Source organism: Atta colombica, unplaced genomic scaffold (assembly GCF_001594045.1).
Source record: "Atta colombica isolate Treedump-2 unplaced genomic scaffold, Acol1.0 scaffold94, whole genome shotgun sequence".
Classification (NCBI taxonomy): domain Eukaryota; kingdom Metazoa; phylum Arthropoda; class Insecta; order Hymenoptera; family Formicidae; genus Atta; species Atta colombica.
In genome coordinates, this window is record NW_017259588.1 from 393,664 (window position 1) to 412,389 (window position 18,726).

The window sequence follows — 18,726 nt, forward strand, 5'->3', positions numbered from 1 at the left end:
AAAAACACGTTAAATTCGGAAGAATGATAAAAAGAGATTTATTCAAAGTATGCTCCATTGCTAGTTACACATTTTTCCCATCTTTTTACTGGCGTGGTATCCACAAATTGCCCATCGGGCAATTTGTGGATACCACGCCAGTAAAAATCTTCCTCTTTTGCCGCGAATCATTCATCGAGCCATTTTTTCACATCTTCGTACGAACCAAAGCGCTGTTCAGCAAGTGCGTGACCCATCAATGCAAAGTGATAATCGGAAGGAGCCAAGTCTGGTGAGTAAGCCGCATGGGGTAGAATTTCTCAACTGAGTGCTTCCAACGTGTCCCGAACTGGTTTTGCCGTATGTGATGGAGCATTGTCATGGAGAAAAATGACCTTGTGTTGTCTCTTTTGGTATTCGTCGTTTTTTAAGCAGCAAACAGTTCAAATCGATCAATTGATAGCGTTTGGTATTAACTGGTCCCACCAGCATCACACAGCATCGTCTTCCTGCCAAAGCGATTCGGTTTTGCAGTCGATGTAGATGGTGCGCCTGGGTCTACCCATGATTTTTTGCGCTTGGAATATTAAAAAAAAATCCACTTTTCATCCCCAGTAACGATACGATGCAAGAATAACTTTCTTCTGTATCGTTCGAACAAAATTTCACATTTTTGCGCCTCTCCATCTGTCTCTCGTTCAATTCATGTGGCACCTATCTGCCGATTTTCTGAATCTTTCCCATCTCTCGTAAGCGATTGGAAACAGCTTGTTGACTAACGCTCAATTGCTCTGCGAGTTGTTTTTGTGTTTGTGAATCATCTTTATCCAGCAATGCTTGCAATTCACGTTTTCGTACTTTTTGGGCGGTTTTCCGTGTTCCTTGTCTGCAACATCGAAATCTCCAATTTTGAAACGCTGAAAGAAGTCGACCACTTCTATTACCAAAAGAAGCGTTAAGCGAAACGCGAAAGCACGACAACTGATCGAGGAGCTTGATTATTAGCCCTTCATGTCGATCATCAGCATAACTGTTTCTGGTATTGATTCTATTGTTAGATCGATGGAGCGATAAAAATATTAAAAAATATTAAAGGAGAGATTGTCAACTACTTCTGGACCGCTGTGACGAAACTCACGGTAGCGTGTAAAGTCTTCTCTAGGAGGGCATCCACCCCTCCCCGCTGAATAATTAGGACAGGGAAATCTTCCGATTGCGGGAGGAAAACAGAAGGTTCCATAAACTGAGGCTTGCAGATATGGAGAAGGCACGTCGTGAAAGAATAAAGCTTCGCGAAAGCTATATCATTGATTCTGTGGGCTTCTGGTGGCGGGCACTGGGGACAAAATATCCACTGCGACGACTAGAGGAAGAATTCTCAAGGTGGATATGGAGGAAGATCTATCAGTGTCCTCGATCCAGAGAAGGAAGAAGGTGCTAGATGATGCTCCAGGGGTCATCACTTATAGAGTGGCCCCACCTCTTGCACTCCCGAAGATATCCCCCAAGTCGCTGCACAAAACGGCGAGGAAGTCCTTTGTGAGTAACAGCCACGGAGGAGAATCTGCTCGATAGGGCAATCGAACAGACACTATCGCGGATCCTCACGAGATATGGCATCGTGCCAAGGTCTCTCGCAGACAAGAGGGCCAAGACATTGATTAAAAAAAAGGGTATCGCGGATCGAACAGTAGGAGACGGAAATAAAAAGCCACTCCCTTCTCTGCCACTGTGATACGTGCGACAGCCCGAGCAGTGGTCTCTGATGATAGGCAGGAAGGAGAAGAGGAAGACGGCTCCCCTTATCAGAGCGGAAGCGGCGTCAAGGCGCCACACGTTCTTCCTTGGGAAATGACAAACGGGCAACGGCTGGAAGAATCAGCGCGGGCAGAAATCTTCAATACCAACTAAGGGCAAGCCCTCTAGAGTTCCAGCTAGGACCGCGGCAATCACTCTCACTGCGCCGCAGGATGCTCTCGCGGAAGCGATGGCGATGATGCGCCAGAACATCAATGTAGAGGAGATGCAGATCGATGAACTGCAAGCACGAAGGGCGGTCACGGGGGCTCTTATCCTCGAAATTAGAGGTCCAAAGAGGCAAATCAAAGCGGACCAACTGACCGGTAGGATGACCGAGGTCCTCGCCGGCAAGGAAGGAGTCAGAAGTCCATAAAGAAAGCCGAGATGCGAGTGACCGGTCTCGACGATTCAGTTATTCCAGCTGATATCGCTGAGGCGGTCATGCGAGAGAGGGAAGTATTCCAACTTGGCTGATATCAAGATAGACCCGATATCTCGAGCGCCCGATGAATTCAATTCCACTTGGATATAGTGCTTAGTCACGTCAGCGAAAAAGATCGCCGATGCAGGCAAGCTGAGGATGGAATAGGTCTCCACAAAGATGATCCTCCTCCGCTGCACGCCCACTCCAATGCTTTAGCTGCCTAGGGCTGAGCCATGTGAAGATAAGCTGTGACAGCAAGATCGCACAGGCTGTTGCTATCAATTCGGATAACAGGGGCATATAGCACGCGAGTGAACAGCCCTTGCTAGCTGCCCTGCTTGCGCGACGGTCAGTAGACTGTTACAGCACAGGATCGGAATCGGCGGTAGGTGCGTGGCGAGGAATCTCTCCCTCCCTCGCACACGAGCCCGTTCCCTCTAAGGAGGCTGCCCGAGATGAAGACATTAAGCTCAGAAGCTAGGGAGGAAGTACCACCTCTAAATCAAGAATAATGAGCTTTTCGGACAGTTTCAGGATAGACACGAAGATGATATGGAGGTATGTCTGGAGGAAGCTGGTGCGCCGTAGCATTCGCGGCGACGCACCTCCTTCAGGCGAACCTGAATCACTCTCGCTCCGCGCAGGACATGCTTCTTCGTGCGATGATCGAGAGTGATTCGAGCCTCGCAATAGCAGTGGATCCGTACAACGTCCCTGATATCGAATATTGATTAAGGAATGGGAGCGAGTTCATGGTCATCGTTTGGCGTCCCACGACTGGCTCTCCACCGCCTTCTCACATTGAGTGCGGAGACTTTTACGTCTTGGTGAAGACATTCATGTGCTGGTGTGCTTCAACCGCGACTCCATCTGTGGGAGTACAAAGTCAGGCTTCAAATCCTCACCGCGACTGTGGGTGCGCGCCATCCTCGCTCGACTTTTGTGGCGGGGGATTTCAACGCTCATTCGATGAGCTAGAGGTCCCCCTTCACAGACAGTAGAGATCGAGTTATCGAGAAATGGGCGGGGCTCTCGGCCTCTCGATTAACACGGGAAATCGCAATACCTTTATCGATAGTCGCGGGGAGTCCATAATGACCTCACGTGGATCACATCCTGGATCGTCGGCAAAGTCTGTCGGAGTGTCTGGAGGGTCTCGATTCCCGGTTCCTGGAGCTTGCCGAACAGTCGGATCCTGTATATCAATAGTGATCCATGCCGAGGCCGAGAAATGCAAAAAGGCGCCGAATATCTGCGCTGGGCGCTTCGCAAGTTCTGCGTGAATGATTTTCAGGCCATGATCCTGATTTTCATGGCTCTCACCTGAGCACAGCCTTTTCTGGATACGGAGATGGACGAGGAGGTGGTGGACATTTGCGGCATCATGGCCCACGTCTCGGATGCGTCGATGCTACGATGCGTCAACCCGCCTAGGAGATCGCTATCCTTCGCATGGCAGCAGTGAAGGCCCGGCGACGCCTTACACGGGCGCGGAGGTGCAAGGATGAATATTGGCGGAAGCAATATTGGCGGCTACGAGAGCTCTCGCTAGCTGAGGCGAGGAAGGTTCATCGTATAGCCGTATAGTTCGAGAGATTAAGGCTCAACGCTGGTGCGACTTCGTCTCAGACCTTGACGCCAATCCGTGGGGGTTTCCACAAGGTGGTGACGCGTAAAACGCGCCTCTGGATGCCCTCGCTGGTGAAGAGGATGACCTCTAGGCTCCTAGCGGAAGTGGTGGACCCTGTTCCCTACGAGAGACATCGGCTTTGGGCCATATACTGGCCCGCCGGTGATCCGGAGCTGGGGGTGAGGAAATGACTCGGGTGTATCGCCGTCTCGGGACAGCCCGAAAGTCCCGGACCCGAATGGCATATATGGTCGCGTGTGGACCTTGGCCTTTGGTGAAGTGGGTGGCCGGCTGAGGCGGCTGTTCACCAGCTGCCTCAGAGTCGTTTCCCCCTAGCTTGGAAGAGGACCAACATGATCCTCCTCCTCAAAGAGAAGAGGCCGGCGGAGTCTCCCCCTGCCTATTGTTCCATATTTGCTGAATGACGCGGGTAAGCTGAAATGCATCGTTGCTCAACGCGTCCGGCACCTGTGCCGGGAGGGCTTCGATCTTCATCTGGGACTGTCAATGCTATTCGACAAGTGCGGGCCCTCTCAAGATCCGTGATGAGTAAGGGAAAAATGGCGGTGTCCATCGACATCGTCAACGCCTTCAACACTTTTCCCTGAATGATCGATGCGCTCGTCACAATTAAGGATTACTTTCGGCATAAGAAGCTAATCTACCGGGACAGGGAGGGGTAAGGTGCATGAGTGGGAGCTGTCGTGCGGTGTCTCACAGGGATCGGTGTTGGGCCCTTTGCTATGGAACACCACATACGACGCGATTCCGTATTCTCGCTGGTGTGTCACGTAGTTTGTTAAGCCGACGACCCTAATCATCGCGGGGGGGACTGGGAGGAAGCAAATCACGCCGCCAACGTCGCGATTGACATCGTGATCGATTCCGTGGGGTATCTAGGAAGTGGCGCTCCAAAAGACGGAAGCTATTTTTGTCTATGACGGGAGGTTGGGTCCGCCGCCTCCAGCGGATGGGGACTACAGTGGCGCAGGTGGGGCTTCAGATAAAACATCTGGGCCTCACTATCAATGATCTCTGAGAGTTCAGCGTTCATTTTGAGCGACTTCCAGATTGGACAGGTTGGATGATGCTAATCCATCTTCAGGACTGAGTCGCGAGAGAGTTCATATCGTCTCACACAGATACTCACCGGGCATAGGTGCTTTGATGAGTACCTGTGTAGTATTGGAAAGGAGTCGATCACGTTTGTCATCAGGTGAACTCCATCCTGGCAACACTTTTCTACGAGGCGCCGGTCTGGGACAGGAAGACGCGCGACGTCCAGCTTCATTGATGTATGAACCGGATGCAGTGCCGCCACGTCCTCCGAATATCGAGAGTGCACAGGACGATATCATATGCCGCCGCGACGGTCCTCGCGGGTGTTCCTTCCATGGACTATTTGTCTGTGGGATGGGCCAATTATCGTTGGCTGGAGGCCCATATGCGGAGGAGCATCCGCCCCCTCCCCCCTCGTGCCATTGAGGTCGCAAGGGCCGTGATGTACTCCCAGATCAGTGGCAAGAGCGCCTAATGTTGAGCCCGGGGTCTGCCAGCAACAGGGGGTCGTGAGGGCCTTTAGTCACCACCTTCAGGATTTGGTCGTGAGAAGGCATGGTACTTTCTTGTATCATCTCACAGATGCTCACCGGGCTTTAATGAGTATCTGTGTAGAATCTGAAAGAACCCCACTACGGTTTATCATCATTGCAACGCCGAGGTGAACTTGGCGTCGCACAATGTGGAAGTGTGCCCGGCATGGAGCGCGCTCCCCTCGCCAAGGCGATGGGCGGGGATCTCTTGTTTGGCATTCGTCGAGGCCATGCTGAACAGCGAGAAATCATAGAAGGCAGTCCTCCTTCTGTGAGGCTGTTATGTTTCGGAGGTCGAAAGAGAGAGCAGAAGCGAGGCCCGATCAGGGAGACCGTCAGTACGGGGTCGCGCCTCGATCTGTCCCCTGTAACTAACTGGGTGGTCCCATCTAACCCGATGTCGCGGGATTCTCGCGACCGCGAGATGGTAACGGTGATCGCAGGCGAAGACAAAGTCCTGCCTATTCGGACCGCTGCCCTGATCGCGAGGGCCTGGATAACTAGCCGCTGCATCCCCACTCAGGACGTGAGCTCGGCGGGGGGGGGTCACAGTAACCTTTGCCGAGGGGGTCGGTCTTGAGTAGGAACTCAGAGTCGGCACTTCTTCCCTTCACAACGTCGAGTGGGAGCAAGGCGAGAGGGTGATGTCCCCTCCTCACCTGCGGTTTGGCAATGCCTCCTCAGATCACCGGTGATATCAATTAAAGGATCGTCGTCTTAGGGATCTTAGGGGAAGGGCCAACCGGTTAGATTGGCAGGCCTAAGAGCGTCCTGAAGAATGAAAGAACTACACGCGTGACCAGGACGTCAACAGACCTATGAAGGACATCGGGGGTTTTGATATTATACAAGATGTGAGCTCACATAATCCTTCCATTCCCGCGGGCCGAGGCATTTCTCCCGCCTAACCTCTAAAAAAGGAGTTACAATATAATTATGTCTGTTAATAGTAAAAGAAAAAAAAACGGCAGAGCTTTGGAATCCCGTCGCTTGCCAGAGGTGTCCTTGCTCCCGAGCAACCCTTACGTGACAGATTGGAACTCTCGCGAAGGGCTACCTGCGGGGTTGCCGTCGAGCTCCACAGTCGAAGTAGCTACTGCCGATGAAAGTGTGAAGGATTGGGATAATTGTGGAACTCCTAGAAAAGTGTTGACCACATATAAGCTAGGGATGTCTACGCCGAGAGTATCTCTGGCTAGGTTAGATTTGAAAAACTTGTGTCAGGATAAAGGGCAATCGAGTTTTGTGCGTACTTTCTGCAGCGGACATACTACCTCGGCGTCTCCTTCGCCGATTGCAGGCCCCTCAGGTTTATAACGCTCCCCTGGCGCAGGACCTCGCATCATCGAGGATATCTGCTAACCAAAAGAGACGCGCATCAGAGCAAGAAGGAGATATAATTAATCCCCTTGTATTTGTTTTCTAACACTGTAAAGACGATTTCCGAAGAAGAGTATCCTTATATGTTTTTGGATCTTGCTTCGTGCGAGACTTACTCTAGTATGGTGCGTAAGAAGAGAGACTGTAGGCTGAAGGATAGCAATACCGTCGGCTCGCGGTCTCTCTCACGCATGGACGCGAATAGAATGGAAGTCTCGACGGCGACTTTGATAGATTAGACTGTGCGTCCTTTTTTAAAAGGGAAGGCTTCCTCTCAAAGGCGAGGAAAAGGAGAAAATTAGTTAAGTGTCCTCTCTTCAGTTCTAAAGATCTGTTGAGGAAATTAAATGGTGCTTTTTCCAGAGATGTCTCCAAAGGCAATAATGGCTAAAACTCTCAGGGTACTTGACGCAACTTACGATCTCTATAAAGGACAATCTTTGTAGGCGTCTTATTGTAGACGTGCAGATGACAAAGCAGACTGTTGAGACACTCGCTGCATGGGCACTCTGTACGGGTTCGAGGATCCGTAAAGAAATTCGAATGAGTCAGTGTCAAGAGTTTACGAAAAGAGCTTACCGATATTAGGAATGAGATGCTTTATTGGAGGAAGTCAGATCTTTGCGACGTGGCATAATGAAAATGCGAGCCTCTTCTTCGCGTTTCAGAGATAGCTGTATTATCAGGATAAGAGATGTGTCCTTCTTAAACAGAAGATTGTGGACGTCGCTTGAAGACGTGAGAACCGTTCGCCGGCTGCTATATTGGAGGTAGGCAAGATTCAAGCAAAGAAAAAGGAGATGCTTTCTGCTTATAAATCTCCGATTACATGTCTAAGCGTCTCTTCGATGAACAAGTGTTGCCCAATCGTGTGGACAGAGCGGGCCATATAGCTGTTGCTTCGATTATTACTAAATAGGAAGACACCAGCTGCATTGATCACACAGCTGGAGACTGGTTGTCGACCGGTTCGGAAAGGGAAGAGCCCTGGATTGAAATGGTTTTCGCCGTGCGAAAAAGAAGAGAAAAATTAGGAAGAGAAAAAAGAAAGTCACAGGCGAATGTTTTAAAGTCGGTCGCGTTCGGCATGAGACCAGCGCGCACGGATGGTGATGATACTTACGCTGAATGTGCTAAGCGCAAAACTGTTGGAGGATCCCGAATCCTGACCCCTTCGAGTGTTGGGCAGACCCAACAGGGTACCCGCCGCATTGTGATACGTACGCGGATACGCCCAAGTCAACTGCTATCCTCATAAGATGTAACGAGAGTGGCCTGTTTTATATCGAAATCGTAAGTCTTGCCAGGAATAAGATAGACTTTGTAGAGATCGGCATTATGGACATCAGGAGAGCTCAAATGGGCGGGAATCTGGTGAAAGTATCTGGAGATAGATCGGGTTCCAAACCAGACGAGTTGCTTAGGAGACTGATAGTCCTTAGGAAACACGAAAATCGAGTTTTAATGATTCGCTTTATGCGGAAATCCAAGATCCAACTACTTGATGTCGAGCACTCGGTTACAATTAACTTGCAATTAAATCTTGTTGAAATCTATGAAGAAGAGAGCCTGGGATTGTCGTCTCAAAACCCCACTCTGTTCCTACAAATGGGAGATGGTATGCATCTACGGATGCGCTTCCGATCTCTGCCAATATTTAGCAGTGGACCTGGAGTGACGTATCATGTTCCTCAGCGGATACAGGGGAAGGCTTCGTGGCCGTCGAATGGGGGAAGGCGAATGGTAGTCTTTAGCTGCTACTTCTCCCCTAACAAAACAGTCGACGAATTTATTCGTTAGCTTTCCAGTGTGGAAGATAGTCTATTCAGATAGTCTGTTCTGATAGGCTTATATTGATACTGCGTGATTTAAACGCCAAATCTCACTTGTGGGACAGAGGTGTCGAGAATCACAAAGATTATGTTCTCGCTGATTGGGCCGATAGGCTAAGGCTTAATCTTCTTAATTGGAATTTCGTTCTATTCTACTAGCGTAGAAGAGAAGAGTCGTGTGTAGATGTTTTGTTTGTATCTGCCAACGCAGCAAAACACATTGTGAATTGGCGAGTGGCGCTCGAGATTGAATCGGATCATTGATATATATTGATATATATTGATAAAGATAGGGGCTTTCTCATTTGGCCCTCTTCATAGAACTGCATCTAAGAAATATTTCCGTAGACAGAGTGTAAGTAGAGGACATTCGAGGCAGTTGCCTTGTTTAAAACATGAACTCCACCTTTGATAGATGGAAATGATAAAGAATATGTCAGATTTGTGGACGGCGCGCTCAAGGAGATCTCTGACCTCTCTATGTCAAGGAGATCTGCCGTTGGCAGACTGGCATACTGAATGAGGAGATCTCCGATCTGCGTGCTATCTGCAACCGATTACACAGGTATCTTACTTGCGTTTGAAGACATAACCTGATTTGTCGCGATTATTTTGGATAGATCTTAGAATTGCAAGAAAAAAATCTGAGGAGAACGATTTGGTGATCTAAGTCGCGTTTGTGGAAAGAACTTCAAGAAACCTTAGATTCTGATCCTTGGGGCATGTCCTATACGAACGTTATAAGAAGACTTTCTTCGGGTTCTTCATCGATTGTGGAGATGCTTCCTACAGAAGTTTCAGATATAACACAAGCGCTTACCAAACGATGAGTTTCAGCCAATTTCCTTTGTTTGGAAGGAACAATTGGCCGTCACGGTGTCTAAGATCTTAGAGATTAGTGTGAAGATCGTGTTTGGCAAAGCACCTGACCCAAATGGAATTGCCGGGCGTGTTGTCAAAATGCATATTCTTGCTGTCCTTTGGATGCGTACTTTTAGCGTCTTTCTTAAAGATGGTCACTTCCCTTTTGAATGGAAGATCGCAAGATTGGTTTTCCTCAAAAACCTAATAAACCAGAGTTGACACCCTCTTCATACCGGCCTATCTGCCTTCTTGGTGAAATTATATCTCGGATAAATTATATCAGAAGATCCTGTGTGCATTTGTGCGTTTGTCAACACCTATATAATATCATGGTCTATCGGATAACCAGTGTGGTTTCATAACCATGGTTTGGTTTCTGTGTCCATCGATCCACGATTGACGCCATTTTCTTAAAGAGTGACCGATAGCACGCGAGATGGGGGCGCGGTAATGGCGGTGTCTCTTGACATCGTCAATGCCTTTAACTTCTTTCCGTGGCCTATCATTCGTGTTGTCTTTCAGATAAGGATGTGCCGGACATCAGGCGTGTCTTGGGGGATTATCTCTCTGATAGATTCCTCTCATTCGTTGTTCGCGATGACACGTATGTGAGGTTACCGATTACGTGTGGTGTTCCACAGTTCGCAGGGCTCGGGGGCTGACCCTGTGATATATCGAATATGACTCGGTGCTGCGTTTGGGGCTTCCAGTGGACTGCTCCACGTTGTGTTATGCTGTTATGCTGATACCTTCTTGGTCACTAAGGGTTCTTTTTTTGAGGAGGCCTTGGTGCGTGACGAACTGGATATCACGGTTATTGTTAGAGCCATTGAAGTCTGACAGTATCAGTTGGCAAGATTGAGGTCGTCATGTTCATGGCCAGTGGTTCTTGACGCTTCCTTTTGGCTTTTGGGTGGGAACAAAGAGGCGATGGTCCCTATGAGGTTCATTTTAAAATATCTAGGCCTCGTCCTGGATTCGAGGGGGACCACTTCCGCTTTCTCCTCCCGAAGGCTCTGGTGCTTTGGGTAAGATACCAACATAGGCGCCAATATAGGCGGCTCTGGTAAAAATAGGCATCGTCGGTCGTTATATCTGTTTCTATAAGTGCAAACCGTCGCGGGCGACAGGCATATTTGTGGCAGGGTGGAACAACTCCAACGGAGACTCTCTTTAAGAGTTATTACAGCTTACAGCATGGTCTCTCAGAGACGTCTGGTGCCATTTTGGCAAGAGCGGTCCTCTTTCGCTTTGTCGCGGATCATCTCAGGAGAACATATTTGCGAAGAAGAGACATCTTGCAGAAAGATGGCTTTATATTGCAGAGGAATGCAGAGGATTGCAAGTAACGATACGTGATGCAAAACCGTTCCGTAGCGCGCTGGCGGCAGCATCTCCTATGTCTTCCCGAGATCATCTGGAGCCACGGTTAGGGACGCTCTTGCAGAGTTACGTATCATGGGTGTTTTGTAGCCTATCTGTATGAAATAGGGCGGGCGGATTCCTCTATTTGTGCTCATTGTAGAGCTAATTTAGACACAGCGATCCATGCCTTTCTTCTGTCCTTCGTGAGTAGAAAGGTGCGAAAAACTATTTGACATTTTTGATCTTGATATTGCGTACATAAGGCAACACAATTAGGGCAGCCCTTGATTCCTCCGAGTGCTGGACAGCTCTCAAATTACTGCAAAGCTGTGCGTGAAAGGAACCAAGCGTGAACGTCAGAGTCTGGAGAGAGCGAAGGATGTTCCTCTTTCTGCCTCTTCGGACTCTGACTATTAGTAGTGTACATATGTATATAGTACTATTATTATAACGCTATTAATATAATATTATTATTCTTAAATTCCTAACACGAACGTACGAACATCAACGTGGAGCAAAACTTATACTATATTACTGATACCATGTGTTCGAAAATTATTTATTATTAAAAAAAAAATAAAAATTCAATAAAAAATATTTTCATTAATAACTTTTTAATGAATAACGAGTAACGGACAAGGTCAATGATCTTGATCTTCAAAATCAAGATCAAGATTACTCGGAGGTTTTTTGAGGCTGGCTGTGTAAAGGGGAACATTCATCAAAAATTTTTCTTCTAAAGTAAAAATGGACCACCCTAGTGTACATAGAAAGTGACGTGTACCACTTTGTGATCTAAAATTTGTTTCCAGGACACAGATCAATTTTCGTAAATAGCGTAAAATTATTCATTTGCATGTTAATGTTTGTAGATCCATCTAAACTTACATTCTCTCAAAAAAGCATATTAAAAAGCTATTAAAAAATATATTTAACATAATAAATACAATGAATATATATCTAAATGCATAGGAACTAACGTGTACAATTTTATGGCCTAACAAAGGATAGTTTCCAAGACATACAAATTTTCGTAAATAATGTGAGATTATTTATTTCCAAGTTAATATTCATAATATTGTATACTGGAAACTTGTACTTTTTCATTTCATTGTTAAATGATAAATACATATTAACTCCTTAAACATTGAAAAAAAATTATTGAAAAACGATATCGTTTTAGGACACAACTTTATTTTTCAAAGCATAAGAATATTTCTGTAAATAATATAAAGCTATTTAGTTAGCGAGTATAACTTGCAGAATTTGTGTAAATTTACGTGTATTTAAATGTTGTATTACAATATTAACAAATATATTGAACACGATAAATACATGTTAATACGCAAAAACTAATACGTATCATCTTCAAGTTAACGTTAGTTTTCAGGATATTCCACGTATATTTTTTTGTGTCCTTGAAACTAATATTAAACGAAAAAATGTATGTCTTAAAAATTATAACATTGACTCAAAAATGGTACATATTAGTTTTAGTACACATTAGTTTTTGAATATTTACATATATTCATCATTAATATGTTTATTAATATTGTAAATGAATTAAGTACACGTAAATTTACAAAAATTCCGCAAATCGACAATTTAGCAAATAACTTTTGTTACGACCATGCTCTGCATGCATGGAGCTGAGGAAGTAAAAGAAACAAGAAGCGCATCGAATAAAGTGCGGATTCCTAATTGCCCTATATTAATTTATGGTTTATCAATTAATTTGTTATTAGAAAAAAATCTTGTTACGGTTACTTAAGGAACCGAATTATTAGACCGATTTGATCGTGCCCAGGCTCCGGACCGCAAGGGAACTGTGTGGAAGGACTGATGCAAATCGGCACTTCGCTTCATCCTGAGGCTTCTAACGAGCCGGGAATCAAATGGAGGACGAAGTGGAAACTCGTGCTCCGCTATATGAACACACGAGTCGGACGTACTTTAAATTTAATTTAAATTTAATTTAAACCCAAACTAGGTCAGTGTGCCGAGAGGGCGCACTTTAACATCAGATGTGCCAGTATGTTCGTGTGTCCTGGCTTTCGGTCATGGAACTTAATCCAAGTAATCTGGGAGAGGGCAAAGTGCAACTGCGAGACAGCTTACAATAAATATAAGAAGACAAACGAGTTAAATTTAATAGTAATATAATAAAAGAAATATTTAACAATACATTTTTGTTACACGATTTCTTTGGTTTATTTCAGCTTGATTAGATATGTCTTTAGGTGCGTGTGTGAAAGTATCGGCAGAAGGGAACGGATAGGATAGTGAGAGAATAAAAAGAGAACGAGATTTTGATGAGTGGATCTGAGAGGGTTCAGCCTGATTTTCCTCGGATAACAGGTGGACACAAGGGACTCGTCGACAGGGGGCGAGCAATTATCGTGAAGCAACGACGATTGAAATTATAGCGTGAACGGATTGCAATGTTTTTAATTTCTTGTATAAGGGAATTCAAAAGGGAAAAAGAAAGAAAGAAAAGAATAAAAATAAAATAAAAATAAATGAATAATAAAAAAAAAACAAAATGAAATATTGAAATGAATTACTGAAAGAAAAAGCGAGGGGAACTAGAGATATACCGACTTATTACGAAAATGCTCATCAATGGGGGTCTTCCGGCTAGAATATGTGAGATGATGCTTCTTCAGCACTGACTAAATCTTTAAGTCTCGCTGGCCAAATATGCGAGATCGATGGAATTTCTTCCGCACTACTTCTAAACTCTTTTAAAGTGTTGACCAGTTAAGAAAATAAGAATTTCGGATTCTATGTCCGTCCAGAGAGAAATTAAGAAAAAAGAGACTGAGTCCCGCGGAATCGGAATTTTTTATAGTAATCTGTTTTGAATCTGATCAACAGCTCACTGATTGTGGTAGATAGGTTCGTTAATTAGATCATGGAGGCCTATTTCTTTCTTTCTAATTGGACAAGAATGAAAAAGGACATTGACTGGAATCTGTAGCGTGTGGAAGTGTCAGCCTTAATTTTATGATCTTAAAATTTGAGAAAAGCGCACGTGCAGTAGTCGAGAAAACGCACATGCAACAACGGCATGAGATTACCCAAAATCTATCCCTGAACATCGCGTGTCGCTTCTTAGATTTTATGTGGGAGTCCGCTGGACGTAACACTTTATATTATTTGCTGATATATTTTTATGCTTTGAAAGGTAAGATTAATAGGTCAAAACGGTGTCGTTTTTCAATAATTGACACATGTTTAAGTACTTAATATATATTTATCATTTGACAATTCAATGAGTAATAAATATGAGCTTCGATAATAATATTGTAAATACAACAATCAATGTAAAGAAACGAAATTCATTCATGTAATAGGAGTATATAATATTTTTAATCCAATAACTCTTTGATTGCTTTTAAAGAATCAGACAAGGCATACATAGAAAATCAGAAATTACTTAAACAAGATTAATGTATTCTGAAGCAAATTGTTAAAATGTTTAATATTGCATTATTTAGGAGGATACATTTGTGGGATTTTTCTATCATGTAGATATCATACATTAATTATTAAATTTTGAATGTTAATACTAAGCACATATGTGAAATAAAACTGATATTGTCACTTTTCCAAATGATACATGTATTTTAAATGCGATTCCGTTTTTCTACATTTATGATCAACATTGTTAAATACTAAACACGTTTGTGCGAAGAGATGGAAATTGACATAGCCTAAGCGCTTTTTCAAATATTATATATAGAATGCGTAAATTCCTCAAAATTTGAAGATATTGTTTTGTCTAATGTTCTTTTCCAGGACATATCCTCATAAACATTAGTCTCTTGCATAACATTTCACTTCTAAATAATAATTATTTTCATTTTAAAAGTTTTTCTGATTTTCCATTTGATGCTCCGTCTATTCTTAAAAAGTAATCAAAACATTGTTGACCATAAGTTTATATGTACCATTCTTATTATGTATGCATTCCGTATTTTTACATCATTTATTTAGTATTAATAGCACAACTTTTTAAGATGGCATTACCGTTATCTCTCTCTCTCTCTCTCTCTCTCTTTTTCTAACCACATATTTTAACATTGGTGCGTGATATATATTTAATACTTAAACATATTTCTTGTAGCTGTAGGGAATCATAGATAGTGAGAGAGAAAATAGCGAGTTGAGGTATGCAATGGAGAGGAGAGAAGCAAAAGGAGAGGTGGGAGAGCAGAGATTGAAAGCTGAAAGAAGCGGAAAGAAGAAAAGGAGAAATCAATCAAGACTCGTGAACCACGCTCCAAAATATACTAATAAATACTAATAAATACTCATAACTCGAAGGTACAGGAATAGTAATTGAAACGGTTAATCTCGTTTAGAGATTTAAGGATTGAACATTTATATTTGGATCAGACAAGAAATGTACACTAGTTTTTGGATTGAGAAAGCTAAGATTATTTATTTGGATAGAGTGAGCGGTTCACATCAAAGAAGAGTCTCAACATCTACAAGCCAGTATTTAAACATTGGAATTGATTGAATGGCGCACGCTTTTTTGGTTTTCTCTCTCTCTCTCTCGCTCCTTAGGTAATGCGTTATTATATCTCTTATAAAAGTACAAATGCGATAGAACAAATTTGTAATTAATGAATAGACAAATCTCTATATAAATAACTTTTCAACGTTTCTGCAAGTTGATTTTGTATTTGACATAGATCTTCTTCCAGCAATGCTTGTAGTTCTGTATCATCGAATTTTTTTTGCTAAGACATTCTTTATTATTCATATCAATTTGAATTCGTCGAAATCATTCCTTGCAAGTTGTTTCCGCATAGAGCAAGTTCCTATAAGCTTCAACAAACAGACGAGATTTAGCAGCAGTTTTCTTCAAATTGAAACAGAAAAGTAAAGCTTCGCGCAAATGATGCTTATTTAAAATTCAGACATTTTCTTCGCAGTAAATAATATGTTGTTGTCACAAACACAAACTTTAATATACTGAATACTACCGACAGAAGTCGAAACTATAAATGATGTCTTGTTCAGTCATTAGTTCATTCAGTTGACGATAAAGTATTGGTAAATAGCTACAGCTATTTACTACTAGAGCAAGTTTTAAATTATAGATCTAATACATGTCTTTTTTTGTAAAGTATATTTTTCATACATTTTTCTTAGTAGCAGTTTTCAGGCCAGTCTTGGAAAACTTATGTACATACATATTTTTCATATATATGTACATAAGTTTTTCAGGATTATACTGGAAACTGCCATTTGACATAGATTTTTTTCAGGCCCGAGATCAAACAAATGCCTTGGCATATGCTAATATTCCAACATCGGAAAGTTTCCGGAATAGACCATTTAACATATATATATATATATATATATACGTATATATATATAAATTTGATTGTGTCTGGCATTTTCTTCATTCTTAATTTTTTTATATAAAGATTCAAACTAATTAAAAAATTGTTCGAATTATTTGGAGTACATACAATTACTAATTTTCGATATCTTATTAATATAATGGAAAACATAGCACACATGAGAATTTGTAGTGAAACAAACGCAAAACAAAAAGTCTTCTTGCTTTGAATTATTTAATATGGAGTCCAATTCACCTTTGCAATAATATTTACCATGCTATATCGAATGTAAAAAAGAAAAAGATTATCTTAATAAAAAAAAAAAACATTTGATTGAGCATCAAACAAAAAAAAATTTAAGCATGAAATTTAAATGATGCTAAATGTGCACTTCGGTAAATGTGCATAATACGGTTACTTTTGCGATTTCTTTATAGATCTTTTTATGTTAACGTCTACATTGTTGGAACGCTTCCAAGGTTTTATGACTACTAGAATTTTATCTTTGGTATATAACATATACAAGGTGTCTGAAAATAATCGCCAAATAAAATCGCCAAATATTTCATGGACAGGTAGAGCAGACTAAATTGAATCGAAAAGTCCTTTACCATTTTATAAATTTCCCCAATAGTTAATGAGATATTAATCCTTAAAAAAATACGCGCGTTTGCCCAGCTTACTACTGCGAAGTGTACATGCCTACCGATCGCTTGGCACACGGGCCAGGCTATCCTCGTTCCTCAGGAATTGGAGATTAGTTGGCGTCCCGTGCCGTGCACATCGCTGCAAGCCTCCACAGCGCGCTTGCCAGATTATTCCCGCTCTCCACAGCCCGCGCACCAAGCGATCGGTAGGCGTATACATTTCGCAGTAGTATTCGGCTATCTTTAAGGATTAATATCTCGTTAACTATTAGGGAAACTTACAAAATGATCGAGGACTTTTCGACTCAGTCCGCTCAGTTTAGTCCGCTCTATCTGTTCATGAAATTTGGCGATTTTATTTGGCGATTATTTCCAGACACCTTGTATATGTTTATTCATTATTTGTGTTATGCATGTAATGTACAATATATAAATGTACGTATAAAATGACATTATATTATTAAAATTATATGTAAATATTTATTTATTTATTTATATTATACATATTATATTAAAAGGCTTTTTGGAATAATTTTGATGCTGATATAAAGCTATATTATAATATTTCAGTAACGGTTCTGAATAAATTTAAAAGAAAAGTCTAAACATAAAAATTTTTTTAATACAAAAATGTTGGAAATAATTACTGAAGTATTATTAATTCTATTTAACACTGATAAAGTTCCACAAATTTCTTATATTAAAATGTGTTCAGTAGACTCAACAGTTGAGTGAGTGCTTATAGTTAAGTGATACTGCTACGTATTTTTCTAGATCTAAAAATCTAATTGGATGATCTAGAGAAGTTCATAAATAATAGCGAGCATTCGCTCAACTATTGAATCTGCTAAACACAGCAATAAATACGCATGTATTACAGGTAGTAATGTATAGGCAGTAATTTGCAGCAGTGATTCGAAATAATCATTGATATTGCTCTATTAATTCCTAATAATATTCCCAGTAATATATCATGATGATTTATAATATTTCCTGTAATAGTTTCTGTGATATCTTGTAATATTTTCTATATCTTGTAATATTATTACGATTATCAGTAATGGTTCTATAATAATTCTGTGTAATCAGCAGTAATTTTTTTAAGGGGACTATTAAGTTACTATTCATTTGTAAAGTCTTTAAGAAGATCAAATGTTCAGAATGTAGAAGTTTCTGAAACTTTATAGAAGTATTCAAATGTAACAAATTCAGGAAATCATAAACAATATCAGAACAAGTTCAGGAAATCAAAAGCAATATCAGAACATCTTAGATAATATTATTGAGAATCATAGCATTTCTCACAGTTTAAGCTATTAGCGATTTTAAGAAAGATCACGATTACAGCTTCGAGTGATTTTGTTTTCGCTTATCTTACTGAATTTGTGACTAAAAGTCGAGAAATGAACTTCTTGCAACGTTTGTATTTCATCCATTTGCAAACAAGACGATAGTTCAAAAAGAGACAAATTATTATTCTTATGCAACAAAGACAAGAGATTTAGATTCCCATTTGATTATTTATTATATCGTATTAAACTATTGAAAAAAGTTATCTTAGAAATTGTTTTAGAAAAAGAAGATTTGAATAATAAAATTATAATTTTTTATTATTTATTAGAAGAGATAAGATCAACAACCATACATTTCATTTATTGCCCATTACATGCAAAATCTTTAACAAAGTATATAATAAATTTTTATCTTATAAGTAGAGTAAATATATTGTGCAAACAATATAATAAAATTAATAATACAAAACTAAGGAAAACCAAAAAAAAAGCAAAACTTTAATAAAATAAATTTAATAAAATATTATTTTTAATATATTCTATTACTATTATTTTATATTA

General features: G+C 41.6%; 1 protein-coding gene across 1 annotated transcript in view; it reads right to left on the bottom strand.

Moving 5' to 3' along the window:
- The window catches only part of LOC108693594 (galectin-8-like), a 221,579-nt gene that overhangs the window by 66,705 nt on the left and 136,148 nt on the right, over positions 1-18,726 (bottom strand). The gene's annotated exons all lie outside the window — the stretch shown is intronic.